Source organism: Poecilia mexicana, unplaced genomic scaffold, assembly GCF_051168715.1.
Source record: "Poecilia mexicana isolate PSO_F unplaced genomic scaffold, ASM5116871v1 scaffold_14, whole genome shotgun sequence".
In the NCBI taxonomy this organism is placed as follows: Eukaryota; Metazoa; Chordata; class Actinopteri; order Cyprinodontiformes; family Poeciliidae; genus Poecilia; species Poecilia mexicana.
In genome coordinates this window covers 16,012,574-16,027,410 of record NW_028263383.1, presented here as the reverse complement: position 1 = coordinate 16,027,410, position 14,837 = coordinate 16,012,574, and the positions used below count along the sequence as shown (strand labels likewise).

Here is a 14,837-nt window from a genome sequence, read left to right as displayed (position 1 = left end):
GATAACAAAAGGTTGACGTCACCGGGCTCATCCTGATCCTGCCGCACAACCTCGACCACCGAGGAGGAGGAGCAGCTCCGGAGCAGGAGAGCTCTAATGGATCGTGTCTGGAAAGGAGGAGGACTATCTCTGATCAAATTTCGGGTATCCTAAGGGCGCACTTAACTAATGGGATCCTATCGATGTCCCCCCTCCTCCTCTTCCTCCTCCTCTCCTCCTGTGAGCTTGGTCTTTAGACGGAGGAATGTTAATGTTGCCACAGCCTGTCCGTGTTGTCTTTGGCTGCTCTGGGTCCGCTGGCTCCGTTGATGTGATCGCTCTGTAATGTCACGGATTTTATTGAGAAGCATACCGCAGTATAGAGCAACTCCACAGCGACTGATGGGACCGGGAAAGTCTTACCCTCGGCTCAGGGTAAGATGAAGCTGGATTAATGTTGGGTAGGAAATGATCGGAGGATACCAGCTGTTCTATTCAGGACTGTTATTATTTGTTGGGGAAGCGGATCCATAATGACAAAATGCGGGAGAAGGATCGTGTTTGTGCTGATCAGTGTGGGGCGCAATAAAAGTAGAAATGCACCGATCAGACTTTTCTGGGCCAATACTGATTTCCGACTTTTTTTCTGTTATCCAACAATTGTGCTTTCATATAATAAGAGAAAAAAATGATAGAGAGGCATTTTAAACTATAATGGAAAAATGAAGAAATTTTGCAACATTTTCACATTCATGTGTTGAGGCATCTTTCCTCACCCTTTATGATTTTTTTTTTTTTTTTAAACAATTGAATCTGAAGACTCCTGAGTCATGACATACTGACGGCTCAATATCCGGGCAGAAGAGACAATATTCCTCAGTAAAATGTCCTGCTAATCCACCTCATTTGCTTTTGCCACTCCTCTAAGTTTAAATCTCTTTCTGTAAATGCTCTAAACATGAAGGTTTAACTTCTTAATAAAAAAAAAATTAAAATATATTTAAATGCAGTACTATCCACTGGAATTTTGTAAATGCAAGTCATGACCTCTATTCCTGTCTTCAGTCTATTTTTGTTTTGCTGAAATGGTCATTAAAGTCAATTTTAACACTTAGATGTAGCCTAGCATCAACAAAAGATTAAATTTGTATCAAATGCATCGTGTCCAGTTTGTACTGTATTGATTAATTTTTCCAATGGTTTTATAATGTTGTACTTCAGGCAGTTCAGCATATGAGATAATTGAACTGTCTACAAAACCAATCCTGTATCTTCTCATTACTTTCTGTCAGCTTCAGTTTCTAACCCAAATTAAAACCAATCAATAAGGCAATATTTTTCAAATCTGCCTTGGTTTATGCATCAGGATGTCTTGAACTGGATGTTTCTACTGGTGTAAAAGACGACGACAGGAAGTGGTAGGAATTCGATGGCGCTGCATGTTTTTTAATGACTTGCCACACAACAAAATGTATTCGCGTGTGATTTTTTTTTTTTTTTAAATTGCATTTCTTATTTAATGGAAACATCACAATTGTGAAATAATTTTTGTTTTATCGACAATGGCAAAATACTGAAAGTTTTGCACACTTGTAATGGAACCCCAGCTCTGAAGTCAACTACTTTAAATATTGCAACCGTTTGGAGTTTTGCTTAACTTGCCTCAGAACTTGCAGTTTGATACAGAAACGACAGAAAGCCAATCTGTGGTCATGTGACAAAGCAATTCCCCCCCCAAACACAAAGGTGAGACTGTTTAATTTATGGCAGCATGGAGGATGGGCTCAGTGATATCCTGTGCTTGCTCAAACAGGAGCCTGACATTACTTGCCCCAAAGTGCAGTTTTGCAATGTAGCTTTCTCCCCCTACATTTTCCAAAGAGCAGATAATTAAATTTCAGACCTTGTTGTTGGGGAAACTCAGGTCCCTCGACTCCCTGCAATTATCAGTGCAGAAGGAAACCGTCTTTGCGTTTGGGTGCTATGTTTCCCAGCACAATGAAGATTAATTAGGTCTTAGCAGCAAATTACTGTAAGGCCTCTTCTCATCTGTAAAGCGCGGCTCATCTCTAATGACGACAGCCTGACGAATCGCGCACAACTCTCCGCCCGAAGATGCCGGAGATGCGTTGCGACTCGGAGGTCAACGGCGGTTAGGAGCGCGGTGGTTCTGGTGCCGCAGGTGCGACTTCCCCCCCATGTGCTCACGACGCTCTGAGTCTGAAAATGACGCTCATGTTTGCTCTTAGTCATAAAGCCAGGCAATCAGTCTGAGTGTCAGGAGCACCTGGTTCGTTTGTTCGTGTCACGCTGGCCAGCAATGCAGAAAATTACTGCGTTCCACCAAATGGAAATACCACTTGAATGCATGTGTTAATTAGATCTCTGCGTGGCTTTTTCAGAGTGCCTCTCCTCCTCTGTCCGTGAGTCATGTGCTGACTCTTTGACCTGTCACTGCAAATCCAGAGTCTCTGCTGAGGGCAAGCCGACAGAAAAGCAAGCTCGTCTTGTTTTTTTTTTTTTTTTTAGGCTTTTTTTTCTCTCCCTAGGAAGATACTGGCAAGTATATTTGAGCATATTGATTTACACTGTGGTTTAGGAGGGTGGTTTTCTCAATAAACTTTGGCGTGGCATTGTGACTGCTGATCCTTCTCAGTTTGCTTAAGGGGGATGTGAAAGTGTTGCAGAAATAAACAAAGGTAGGTAAGGGAACAGAATACACTATAAATGTAATGCACACCTACCTAGCTACACCGCCATTTATTACAAGCATTCATAAACATTTTTTCCAATTTCATAGGATAGAAACCACAAATTTTATTACATTTATTGAGTCGATGTTTTAGACCAAGCCATAGAGACAGTTTGGGCCTCAGTTCAGGAAAATAAAGACTGTCTAGAGCTGGAAATGTTGCATGACATTTTTAGGAGAGGAACATTTTTTAAATAAATTCTTATGGTTGTTAATGTAGTGTCACCATTTTATTACTGTTTGTAGGTTTTAAAGTGGAAAAAAAAGGTAAAACTTCTGGAAAAAGATAATGGATACATTGTCATCAAAAACAAACATATTATTTGGTGTCATTCTGAGCTTCAATGCAATTATTCCATTAAAATTGTGAAAAACTGCTAAAACCTGCATTTGTTATTGTATCTTTAATCTTTATTTTCAGCTGTTTTAGCCACAGGTTGCAGACTCCTGTTATAGACCAACATAGAGTAATGTGCAGCTATGAAGTTGAGATGCATTTGTACTCGGCCCCCCATTTTCTAACGCCCCCATATAAAATCCAGAGCTGCTTTAGAAGTTGCCTAATCGGTAAATAAAATCCACCTAAGTGTCAGGATGTTGTGCGAATACCTCGTTCTCAGGGAGAAAGTTGTGAAGTTTAAAGCAGGTTGGAAAACAATCTGCCAAGCTTCAAATATCTCAAGCAGTGCATAATCATCTAGAAACGAAAACGGGATGGCACGGTCGCCCAGGGTAACTCTAGACACAGCAAACGCATGTTCTGGTCAGAAGAAACGAATACTGGTCTTTTTAGCTAGCCAGCGAAATGCTACATGTGACGGATAACTGCCTGTAACCACGGTGTTGGCTCCATTATGCCGCGGGGATGCTTTTCTTTTGCAGGAACAGGGAATCTGGTTAATGGGTGCACACAGTGAAAGGTCACTAGAGTCTGTAATAGAAGTGAAACTAATGTTTTCAGGTGATCTCCATCTTGTATATGACTAAAAGAAAACCGGATGTAGAGGTGGAAAAATGGTAGAGCCTTTCTTCCCTAAGCTTTAATGTCAAGAGGTTTTACCAAATGTTGCATCAGAATCTTGGATAAAAAAGGACGGTACACTTGTTAAACATTGTAAAAACTATTTAGAACCACATAATTTCCCTTTCACTTTGAAATTATGAGACATGTTTTGTTGGTCTATCACACAAAATCTGATTAAAATACCAAAACAGTTGCAGATGTGTAGGTACTTTTGCAAGGTACTGTATTATTCTTTGGAGGCAGGCGTGAATGTTGCTTGGCTTTCGAAGCTAAAATAAAAAAAAAATTCCAGTGGATTGTGTTGATGCTTGGCTGTTTTGTGTTGCAAAAAGGTTTTTCTCGCCTCATGGCAGCCCAACAAGAACCCCAGCGTTAGGCCTGTGTCGGACAGCAGTCATAAGAGGATAACATCAAAGCTCTGCTTTATTTCTCAGAGACTACAGAGCAGTCCATGAATAACAGATCACAAGGTACAAAGAGTGAACCAGAGAACTTGAGCAGCTTTTCATGTTTCAGCTGTTGTTGGAAATCACAGGGGGCTCATTAAAATACATTGATTAGTAACAGTTTGGACTCTGTGATTGTTGACTGTGAAATCGTTCGACTAACCGGCGTACTTTCCTTTTTTTTTTTTTTTTTTTTTTTTTTTTGATGTGATGTTCCGAGCTGAAATGAGCCACTTGGCTGGCGCTCGTTTTGAGTTTATTCAAAGCCAGTGATTTGGCGTAGGGTTTTAGTGACGGTACTTGAATTGGAAATGTGTAACCGCGTGCCCTCCCAGATGAAATGCGTTTGATTCTCTCATATTCCAGCAGGAACCCATGCATGCTAAATCTCACAGGTGCCTGTGTGCTTGATGTGCATAGCAGGTTTTCACTTTCCTCACCTAGTCATTTTAGAGTAGCGTTTTTTTGTGTGGATATTACCCATTTAGCAAATGAGGCAGCAGGGCAGAGATTTTATCTGGTATCTGCCAGCCAGCTCCACCTTTCAGCCCCTCCAGTCACCAGCGAGCTGTCTGCCCACACTCACCCACTCAGCCACCCACCAGCAGGAGAGGCTGCCCTGTGACTCCTCTGCTATATGTGTTTGGTGTCAGACTCTGAGCAGATGTTTGCTGGAGTTTGTGGACAATTTTAGGTCACGCTCAGAGAGGATACCAGGAATCATAATGCACTTTAGATCAGGTGTTTAGGATGTGCATCAGAGAGAAATGACTGCCTTGTGTGGCTTCACCTGACTTGGTTTATTTTATCTGCAACGACTGCAGGTAAAGGTTGAGATATGCTTTATGATTTTTGTCATGTTTTTGTGTGTGATGTGTAGATGTTCCTGCTAGCTGGTAGAGGGAAATGGGACAGAGCCCTGCTGTGGATGGTTAGGTTCTCGTTGAGAGCTGGGTGATGAAACACCAACATCATCTATCGTGATAGACGCATAATCAATATCAATGGAAAACATGTCCAATAAAATGTTTATAATTTCACTGATCCAGAAGCGTGCAGCATTCTGGGGGATGAAAGCAGAGGAAAGGTGTTAGCTTAGCCTGGTAAAAAGAAGGTAGATGCATAACTAGCTCATCAAACTTGCTAGTATCCATTAGGATTATGGGAAATTAAGTAATTTGTCATGGGAAGTCAACTGTCAGAGGTCAGCTAAAAAGTAAAAAAGGCTAGTTGAGAGAAAATAGAAAATGAGTACTCAAGAGCAAGTTGTGGATAAAAGGGGAAAGGTCATGTCACTAGATGCTTTTTGGATATTTAAAACAAAAAACAAAATCAATCTATTGACTGACATGAAATGCTTATGTCGTGATGTGTTTTACAGCCACATCACCCAGCCCTAGTCTGCATTCAGCAAACCTGAGGTTTTAAGCTGGGGACTGACATTACAAACACTTGGACCAAAGGGATTCTGAAATTGTTATGTCTTCAGCTTGAGGGTAATCATGTAGGAATCTTAAGCCTCCCAGTAACAGGAGTCGGTGCAGCAGAATCAACAGGGCTTGCTTTAGGATAGCGTCTGTGTGATGAGGCAAGTCAGAGACGCTGCAGATGACGGCGTTGTTTATCTGCCTCCATCTCCCAGGAACGGCAGAGGAGCAGGGCAGATACCGTTATCTGTTTATGGCGCGAGATAAGGTCGTCTCAATCGGATCACTGACCCTACGCCGATGCTCCCCAGCCGCGCTACCAAGCGATCTGCGGCGAAAGGTTTCTGGGAAAACCCTACATCGCTCTTAAGTAATCCCAATAGATGCCATTAGCATGTCAGCGGTTATTGCTGCACTTTTCCAATGTGGATGCCAGCTGTACATATCAGGACGTCATTAGCTACCAACAGAGAGGCTCAGAGGCTGACCTGAGTGGTGGGGTCAGCAGGGATTTCACAACAAAGCACCAGTAAAGCTGTGGGGGATGTCTGGGGAGAGAGGAAAAGTGAGCTCAGTGTTCTAGTTGGTGAGATGTTAAATAAGGCCAAGTTATGAGAGGATTAGAGATGGAGAAGATGTAAAATGCTGCAGGCTAATTGGGCTTTATTTTATATATTTCAAAGGCTTGGTTAGTCTAAATTGGTCAAGTGTTTCAGCTCTGTCACTCAAGTGTGGTGATGTGGGGCCAGGTTTACAGCCTAAGTAAGATTAGATTATATTTGTAAATGCTACATGGCTGCAGCTAAAGGGGTAGTTCAGATTTTTTCAAGCAAGATTCTGTGAAGTTATCAGCAATCGTTGCCATACCTTTAGCAGCAGGTAGATATCACAGTAGTTAGGAGTCTAGCAAGTCTAAGATGGTGTGTGTGTGGAGGGATTTTATCACCACTCAAACTGAAACGTTCATACTCTTGAGGTACAATCCTTTATTTTAACTCTTTGCACTTCTGAAAAGAGTGTTATGTGTCCAACACGTCCTTTTCTCAGCTGAGCAACGTCCGTTACGCTACAACAAATGACTTTGCTTTAAAGCAACCAGCTGCCTCCATCTGTCTGATCAGCTGATCTCCAGTCTGCTGTCACAGCATTAGCCAGTTAGCGTCAAGTTTATACAGGCTTAAAAAGTTTCAGAACCACAAACGTTTTATTAAGATTCCAGCATCGCTGAGATTTTATCAGGGTCTGTGTAGCATAGAGGAATGCAGTTTCTCCCCCACCTGTTGCTGAAAGAGGTGTGACTTCTCTCACAAAAGTCAAAATTAGCAGTTTTAAAATGTTGCCTAACAAAAACTAAAAGGGCTAAAATGAAGCTAATATCGGCTTGTTAGCGCCGTGTTTCTCTGCAAACACGGGAAATGTATTTGATATTCTGTGACGTAAGCACTTCAAACAAAAAACTCATTAAACTCAAAATTAATACCCCAAGATGCTTCTTCTGGCAGGAATGTTAGTGTTTTGAGGTGTAGAGAATCTGTGAAGGGGGCTAAAGATTATTGTGATGGTAAAGAGGCTTTTCAGTGGAAAACATGCAAAAAGACGGTTATCAGCTGGGCACAAAGATTTGATTGCAGTAATACCAATAAAGATCTTTTTTCTTTGGTTTATTGAGGAAGACATAAAGTAATTTTCAAAATGCTGTTTTTATTAAATTGTAAATAAAAAAAACTGATCATTTGTTTTTGGCAGTCTTATTTCCCGTCAGGAATAAACTGATTCAATTTACACAAGTTTAAAATTCTCAATCCAGTAAAATGAATAGATTACAGCACTGCATTGTACACATGCAATATGCACATATATCTAATTTTAGTATGCAGTGGTTAAGCTGTTGGCTGTGCAGCAATCTCTCGTCTAAATCAAGCATGTGGTCACACTGGAAAGGAACAACCTGATTTTAACAGGAAACCACCGATCAGCAGAGCCCGGCTCAGTCTGAGCGTCTTTCTTCCTTGACCAGCCGAGGGTTTTAAAGAGGACAGGCAAACATGTCAGACTGCCCCAGGGCAGCTGTGGCTACTATCCAGTAGCTTGCCACAATCGGTGTGTGAATGTAGAGTTGGGCGTTTTGGGGTCATCTGGACTTGATAAAGCGCTAAACTAGTACAAGCCATAACCTGGATCACATTTTTAAATGTCTAATAATATTATTATAGTAATTTAATAATTCAAATGTTTAATCTGGGCGAACCTGGAGCGGACTGAAGAGTTACGGGTCATCAGGGGGATTGATGCAACTAACAGCCTCAATCTAATCTAAGTTTAGTGATGCTGACATTTTTGTTTTAAACTCCTAAAATCAGATAAAATGAGAGCACCAGTTTGACTAGCCTTTCTCCTCTGTGGGGATTTATCCACTTTTTAAAATCTTTTTACTGTATGTAAGAGAACAATGTAGCCTGGTAAAAACCAGCCTCTTGTTCTACAGTCTTTGCTTTGTCCGGAGGATCTGGACTCTTGGCTGTTTGCTTGTTGGAGGCATGAACTCTGAAGTTTTACATTTTACCCCTTTGCTAATGTTTAACTGTGACTTGTATAATGTGCCAGGTTGATGCGTAGAAGCTTGCCAGTTGCCTGTGTTGTAAACGACCATCCTCCATGGCGAAGAGGGAAGTGCAGATCTGAGCGACACGGCTGTTCATGTTGACTCGATATTTAGAAGCGTGGCCAACACGGACTGAAGGAACCTCCTCCCTTGTCATTGCTTGCATCTATGTTGGCCGATGCTAAACCTCTGATAACTGTATTGGTATCGGAAGTGAAAAACGTGGATTGGTGCCCTAGTAGGACGGCAATGGCCAGGCTAGAAACAATTCCTGATATCGCAGAACTTTACTCCAGATATTATGAACTTTCCCCAACTCTGACTGTAAGCAAACGTAGTTCAAATAGGATTTCAATTTTCTGAGTAGCTGCATGCGTTATCTCCAGCACACTGGAAACTAGAAGATAGTGATGTTATGACGCGGTTATCATTTCCCCAATCTGACACGGATTCCAGCTCCTCTGGAGGGCTGACGGCCGTGATGAGATCCGTCATGGAGAGGAAGGAAGACCGAGCCGAGCCGCTCAGGAGGGCGGTCAGGCCAAGCCACTTGGCCACGACCCTCCTCATTTTATCATGGCTTACACCACTTCTCCAGGCCTTGGTGTGTGGGTGTGCTTTTTTTTTTTCTCTTCCTCCATGCGTGCACCGTACTAGAGAGCCAGCTCTGCTCAGAATGGGTCTCTTTATAACCTTCTAACCCTCCGGTGCTGTTTGCAGCCATTGTTGGCCGCTGTGAATGGTATCTCCGTGCCTTGAAAAGTAACCAGATGACATTCTTCCTGTTGTTCAAAAGGGCCTGGGGTTCTGTTGTGAAAAGCGGCTGAAAGGATAGACTAGGACTGTGACCTTCAGAGGCTAATCTCTGGCATGTCATTCAGTGCCTGTTGGAGGCAAATGCAGGCCTCGCTCTCTGATAGCAACGCACCAACTCAAACAAGGCAGAAATTCTTCTGAGGTTTTCAGCTGCTGTGCCTGCAAAACATTCACTCTGCTTTATTATTTTTTCCTTCTTCTATGAAACTTCCTCAGGAACCAGAGGGTGTTTTGTAGCAGCTGAACTGAATCGTTATTCCAGACAGGCAGTGTGTCTGACTCCCACATTGTCCAAACAACCTCCCCAGCCTGTGACTGAGCCCTCTGTGCGCAGACCGGTGGCATCAGCAAGCCCCTCCATCCCCCTCCGTACTGCGAGCTGAAATACCGTTGCTGCTGTGAAAGCAGCGGGGATGAAATGCGCTCGGTGAGACAGTAAACATCGTTGCAGCTTTCAAACTAGCTTACGTTGTTTATGTCTCTTCCTCTCTGGTGTATTTGCTGCCTTCAGCTGGCTGCCTTTCCTGGAATGTGCAGAGATGCAGTTGCCACTCTGCAGGGGGATGTTGGCTGTAATCACAGTGCAGAGTTGAGCTGTGCAGTTTGACTCGATGGAGGAACAATTAGACAGAAGTCATATTTCTTTGCAAAGGCTTTTATGCATTGATGTAAATGCAATTTATTTAACTGTTATTTTAGGAAATGATTATTCTGGTGATTAATGAGATGAAAAAATTGGAGCATTCTTCAGAGTTTTCATTTAACCGCTTCAGCCTTCTTGCATACATTCAATTTTATTGCCTAAAATTCAAGAACTTAGTGAATCTGAACTGGGAGAAGTGAAAACTACACCACTCGAGTAGTTTTACCCAAAACATATTTACAGACAAGTGTTTATACTTTAAATGTACACATGTATATGCAGGTTTTTGCCCGGTGTATCATAAGCCTGGCGGGCCACCAGGCTTTATTTACGCCCCCACCAGGCTAAGTATTTGTTTTAGTTTTAGTTTTTAGTGATTGCCTTTTTTAAAATGTTATATTCGGTGTTCAGGTATTAATCTTCCAGTCTTTCAATAACAAACAATTATCAATTATAAAATTTTCTGTCAACTTCAAATGTTTTTTACTAAAAACATGGTGGCCGGCTGGATGACTGGCCTAGCGCCCTGAGCGCCGGGCTTAGCGATCTTTCTGGGGAAACCTTATGCGTTATGTAGATTGGCTTAATTACTGCTCTGAATAAGTTTAATCAGAAAAATTTTTTTTTTTTTTGGAGTATATACTCCAAATAATTATTTCAATAATCAATTCATCTCGATTAATCGATTGAGCACTGGTGTCATCATTACTGTGGAGGTTTCTATCGATTTCCAAGTATCATGGTTATGTTTTTTTCTCCTCGCTAGCGATCTTAAAAGTTACAACCTATATTTATGTAATTACTTGATAAACTGTGATGTCGGCTGCTTATATTGTTTTGGTGATGTAAGAAATCCATTTCTCCTAATGGCTAAAGTTTTTCTCACCCTTTCATTGTGAAATGGGAAGACTGCTGCTGTTCTGTCGTCTGAACGGTGCTTAAATATCCCCAGATACTTTTGGGTGTACGATACACAACTTACCACTCTATAAGTGCTATGGATGCATTTCCTGCATGATTGCACTTTTCCTTCCAGTTCTTCCATTGATTTATTCAGTTTATCTTAATGATCACGTTGATGTTGGCATGTAGGTTCCTGTTGTTTTTTTGCATCGCAGAAAAATAAATCCGCAATATAACGTGGAATATTTTTTACAATTTGTTTATATTGGCGGGTAAGAGTCTATACTGTAGTTTCTCTCATTTTTGGTAAAAGCTAAACATGTCCTAGAGATTTCTGGGACAAAGTCAGGGAATGAAAATGAATGGAGGGTCGTGATCATCATGAAAGTTTGTAGGTTTCTTTGCGAGATATTTTGAAATTGACCTCAATTCTAAAATATTTTTTAAAGGTGATTTAATATGTGAAAAACATGAGATTCTCCATTTTGCACATAATTGAGTTCTTTAAAATCATTCAATGTTCACTTATTTGTGAAACATTAACAGTAATTGTCTATTGATGACTTTTCATTCACTCCACACTCCTTGGCCTAATTAAAATAGTTGATGGATAAAGTGGAATTTGGAGAAACGTAATAATAGATTTCCTAGAACTAACTTTTTACAGTGTTTTTAGATAACTGTATGACTGCATGGCACTTTGAAATTAGCTTAATCTGGACACTGCTTGCATAAAGAAGCATGTTTTCTTTAGTTGGAATTGATCATAATCATGAAGAAATAAATTCTCACATCTTGTTTTTAATCAATACAGCTTGTTTGAAGAGTCGATGCATTATTCTATATGCTTGCTTTTGTTTTCTGCTTTGTTTGCCTTCCTCATGACGCTCGAACTGCAGTTGCCGCTACAAAAACGTACCATTATGACTCTGCCTTCCTCTTGACCAGGTGCTTGTAGTCCAAACTAAGAACTATTCATGCGCTCAAGAGGATTTGCCTGTCGGTGAAAACATACTTCCCTGGTATGTAGGTGTCTTTGTGCTTTTCCAAGTGATCTCCGAGAACTGCTCTGAAAACGGTGTTTTTCTCTTCAGGCCCGCTGCGTTAGAGCTGCGCCACCTGTATGGGGTTAAGATCAGGGTCATTTGTCTTTGAGGACTCTGTTGTTTGGCGGAGGGGGGGGGGGCTCTTTCTCAGGAGCCAGGTACCGCTGCGAATGGATACGGCAAAGAAAAGCCGTCATGTTTCGAGGGCCTCTTTTTGTCAGACATCTTTCAGCGCTGTGTGATTGGCGTCTCTCTCGCCATTTCCTGCTTTTGTTTGCCGCCGTTGAGTTTCGAGAGCAAATAATGACATTGACCATTATGTGTGTTCATGCACACATTAAAAAAAAGCTGAATAAAAGGAGAGGTTGTTGACAAAGGAGGAGGTGGATTAGGACAGGAAAATGTCAACTTTTATCATGATGGCACACATCCATTTTACATTAGTTGGAGATTGTACCCTGCAGTGGTGTAACATCTGTAAAATATGGCTGAGATAGTGGAGGAAAGAAGGCTGGGTTTGCAATATGAAAGAGCTGCTCCCAAGTATTCGCAAAGAAAGACCTGAGGCAGATTGCACTGATGTGAGAGAGAGGCATCCGTCTCGCAGCAATTTCACTGTAAAGGTTTGCTTTAGTGCTGCAACTAACGATTATTTTAGTAAACGACTGTTCTATCAGTCAGACGATTAATCGTATTTAAAAACTGGCAGATTTTTCATTTAACCACTTAAACCTTTTTTTTATATAGTATTAGAAATGTGTGAATAACTGCAAATAAACAAATCAAATTCCTTTTGTTACATATTTTTTTGCCTAAACTAACATGGCATTCCTTTTGGGATGCATCTGCAGCTAAAAAAATATATCAATATGTGAAAAACTTTACATCAATACAGAGGTGCAAAAGATAATTATAATTGACAGAATTTGAGTCTCAAACTACACCAATTGAGGTTTTCTGCATAGAAACATATTTACAGACAAAGAAGGGTTTTCCTTTGCTTTAATGAAAATATTAGTAGAATTTTGGCTTCATCAATGCTCTGGATATGATCCTCTTCTAGCAAATTACCTTTTTTTTTTGTCTGCTACAGTTGACCATTAACTGATAAATTAGTTGGCGATTCCTTCAATTAATCGGCTAATCACGATTAATCGATTGTTCCAGCTCTAGTTTGCTCTCTGCGTGTTTGCCGTCTGTAATTAATAGCCAGTGGCCTGCTGGCCCCGTCCAGAGACCAGGTGCTGCCTGGATCCGCTCCGGCGCTGAGATGCGGGCTTGTGAGACTCGCGTTCCTCGGCGGAGGAAGCCCGTACATGTCACCGACTCCTCTCGCTCACCGCGTACGACCCCGCCGACTGCGTACGTGTAAACACGCCGGCGTGGACTCAAAACAAAGCGATGAATTTTAATGATGCAGAGCTGATGGATTGCTTGTTGGTGGAGGATGTGGTTCATTTAGTCCACTTTGCGTCAAGCGCCATTGTATTCACGTCCTGTGCTGTTTAGCAGGGCTCACTGCCCTGACAGATTGCCATCCCCGATGGGGAGATTTACCCTGCCAGCACAGCCAATGGCACTGACACCATCATTAGGCTTTGATCAGCTGCAGTCTGTGATGGGGACGAGGAGAGAGTAATATTCTTGATCTAATTACTGGGAGACATTTCAGGCAGTGTAATGTGTGATTTAACCTCTTGTCAGAGGCTATAAAAGGAAGCTGGGTTAATCTTCCTGACAACCTCCTTTCCACTCGAGGGACGGTGTCTTTAAATGTACTTTTTTTTTTTTTTTGCCTGAACTTGGTGAAAAAAGCCAGCATGGCGGTGCTCTGCGTTAACTCACTGCAGGCTTTATGCTTGAAATCTCCTCTGGGAAGAGTCCTGTGACCTTTTGAAAAGTTAGCAACAGCTGGTTCACAGAAATGCTTGTGCAGCGTGCGTTTTGACAATTGCAAATAGAACAAAAAAAGCTGTCCTTTTGACTTTTGTATTCTTCCACGAAATGGATTGTTTGGCTTCCCCCTTTTGTTTCTTTCCGTCTCGCTCGCTCGCTCGCCTGCCATCGCCACCCACACACTGCACCACGATGAGTGCAGGGGACTTGATTGAACAAATAGATTGTAAGTGGAATCGAGGGGTTTGGGTTAATCAGTCAAACATAGTTAAACAATTCTTTAGACATGGAGGGATTAGTCCTGCTTCCGTTGAGCTCATCAGAGCCCATTCTCCCCAGAGCTGCCTGGGCTTTTAGGGCCAAGGGGCCGCGGCCTCTCCGGCTCCGAGGAGAACCACACACGCACCCCTTCGCATGCTCCATTGCCTCTGAATGGCCCACCACTCTCCTTTCCCTTTGTTACAGTGTACAATTGGAATGATGGATTAGCAAATTAAATGCAGACCTTTCTATTCAGGGCCCTTCCCGCTCAAAGTCTCATTCACTGGATCTATCACAAGCCCACTTTCAAATGGTAACCATGTTCACTGTATGCCGTCCTATTCCTCCAGAAAGAGTCTTTTGCCCTCACAAAAATAAAGCGGCTCGATGACTCTTTCCCATGCAGAAAGGCTCTCTGTATCTTGTTTTTACAGGATGACTTCCTGCACATTTTCTCTCCCCTCCGTCTTTAAGCGAGTTGTGATCATTCATATAGGAAGTAGCCCTGATATGATGAGGGCGATGTGTTGGCAAAGTGCACAGCTGCAGCCAGCCTCAACCTGCTTTATCCACTTTTCTGCATGCTGAATATTGACCCCATCGGCCTTGAGATAAAAACTCCTGAAAGTGTGCTACGTTTAATACATTGATTAGTTGTTGCTTGAATGTGCGCTGAAAGATTAAGCTTATTTTTGCATCACTCTGAAACATTTGCTGGCAGTAATGTTGTAATAACCAGCTTGTGACCTTTGGACCTACTAATTTTTTGACTTGTACATAGAAATTGATTAAGCAGAATTGGCTGATTTTCAGATCAGTCTAACTCAAAACTGTGATATTTTCCCAATCAGTAAGTGTTTATGTTAGCATTAACTATGGAGTTGGGGCGAAAATTGAAATTATGAAAAGAAATTTGCTTAAAAGATGTTTGATTTGAGATGATGTGGTTTTTCAGCTGTATCAAAATAGATGTATTTCGCAGAACTGCAATGGAAATGTTTTTTTTCACATTGCACAAGTCACGTGATCAACAACCGGCTGT

The 14,837-nt window shown here is 41.8% G+C and overlaps 1 protein-coding gene across 1 annotated transcript in view; it reads left to right on the top strand.

Moving 5' to 3' along the window:
- fam222ba (family with sequence similarity 222 member Ba) overlaps nucleotides 1–14,837 on the top strand; it is a 56,497-nt gene that overhangs the window by 983 nt on the left and 40,677 nt on the right. The gene's annotated exons all lie outside the window — the stretch shown is intronic.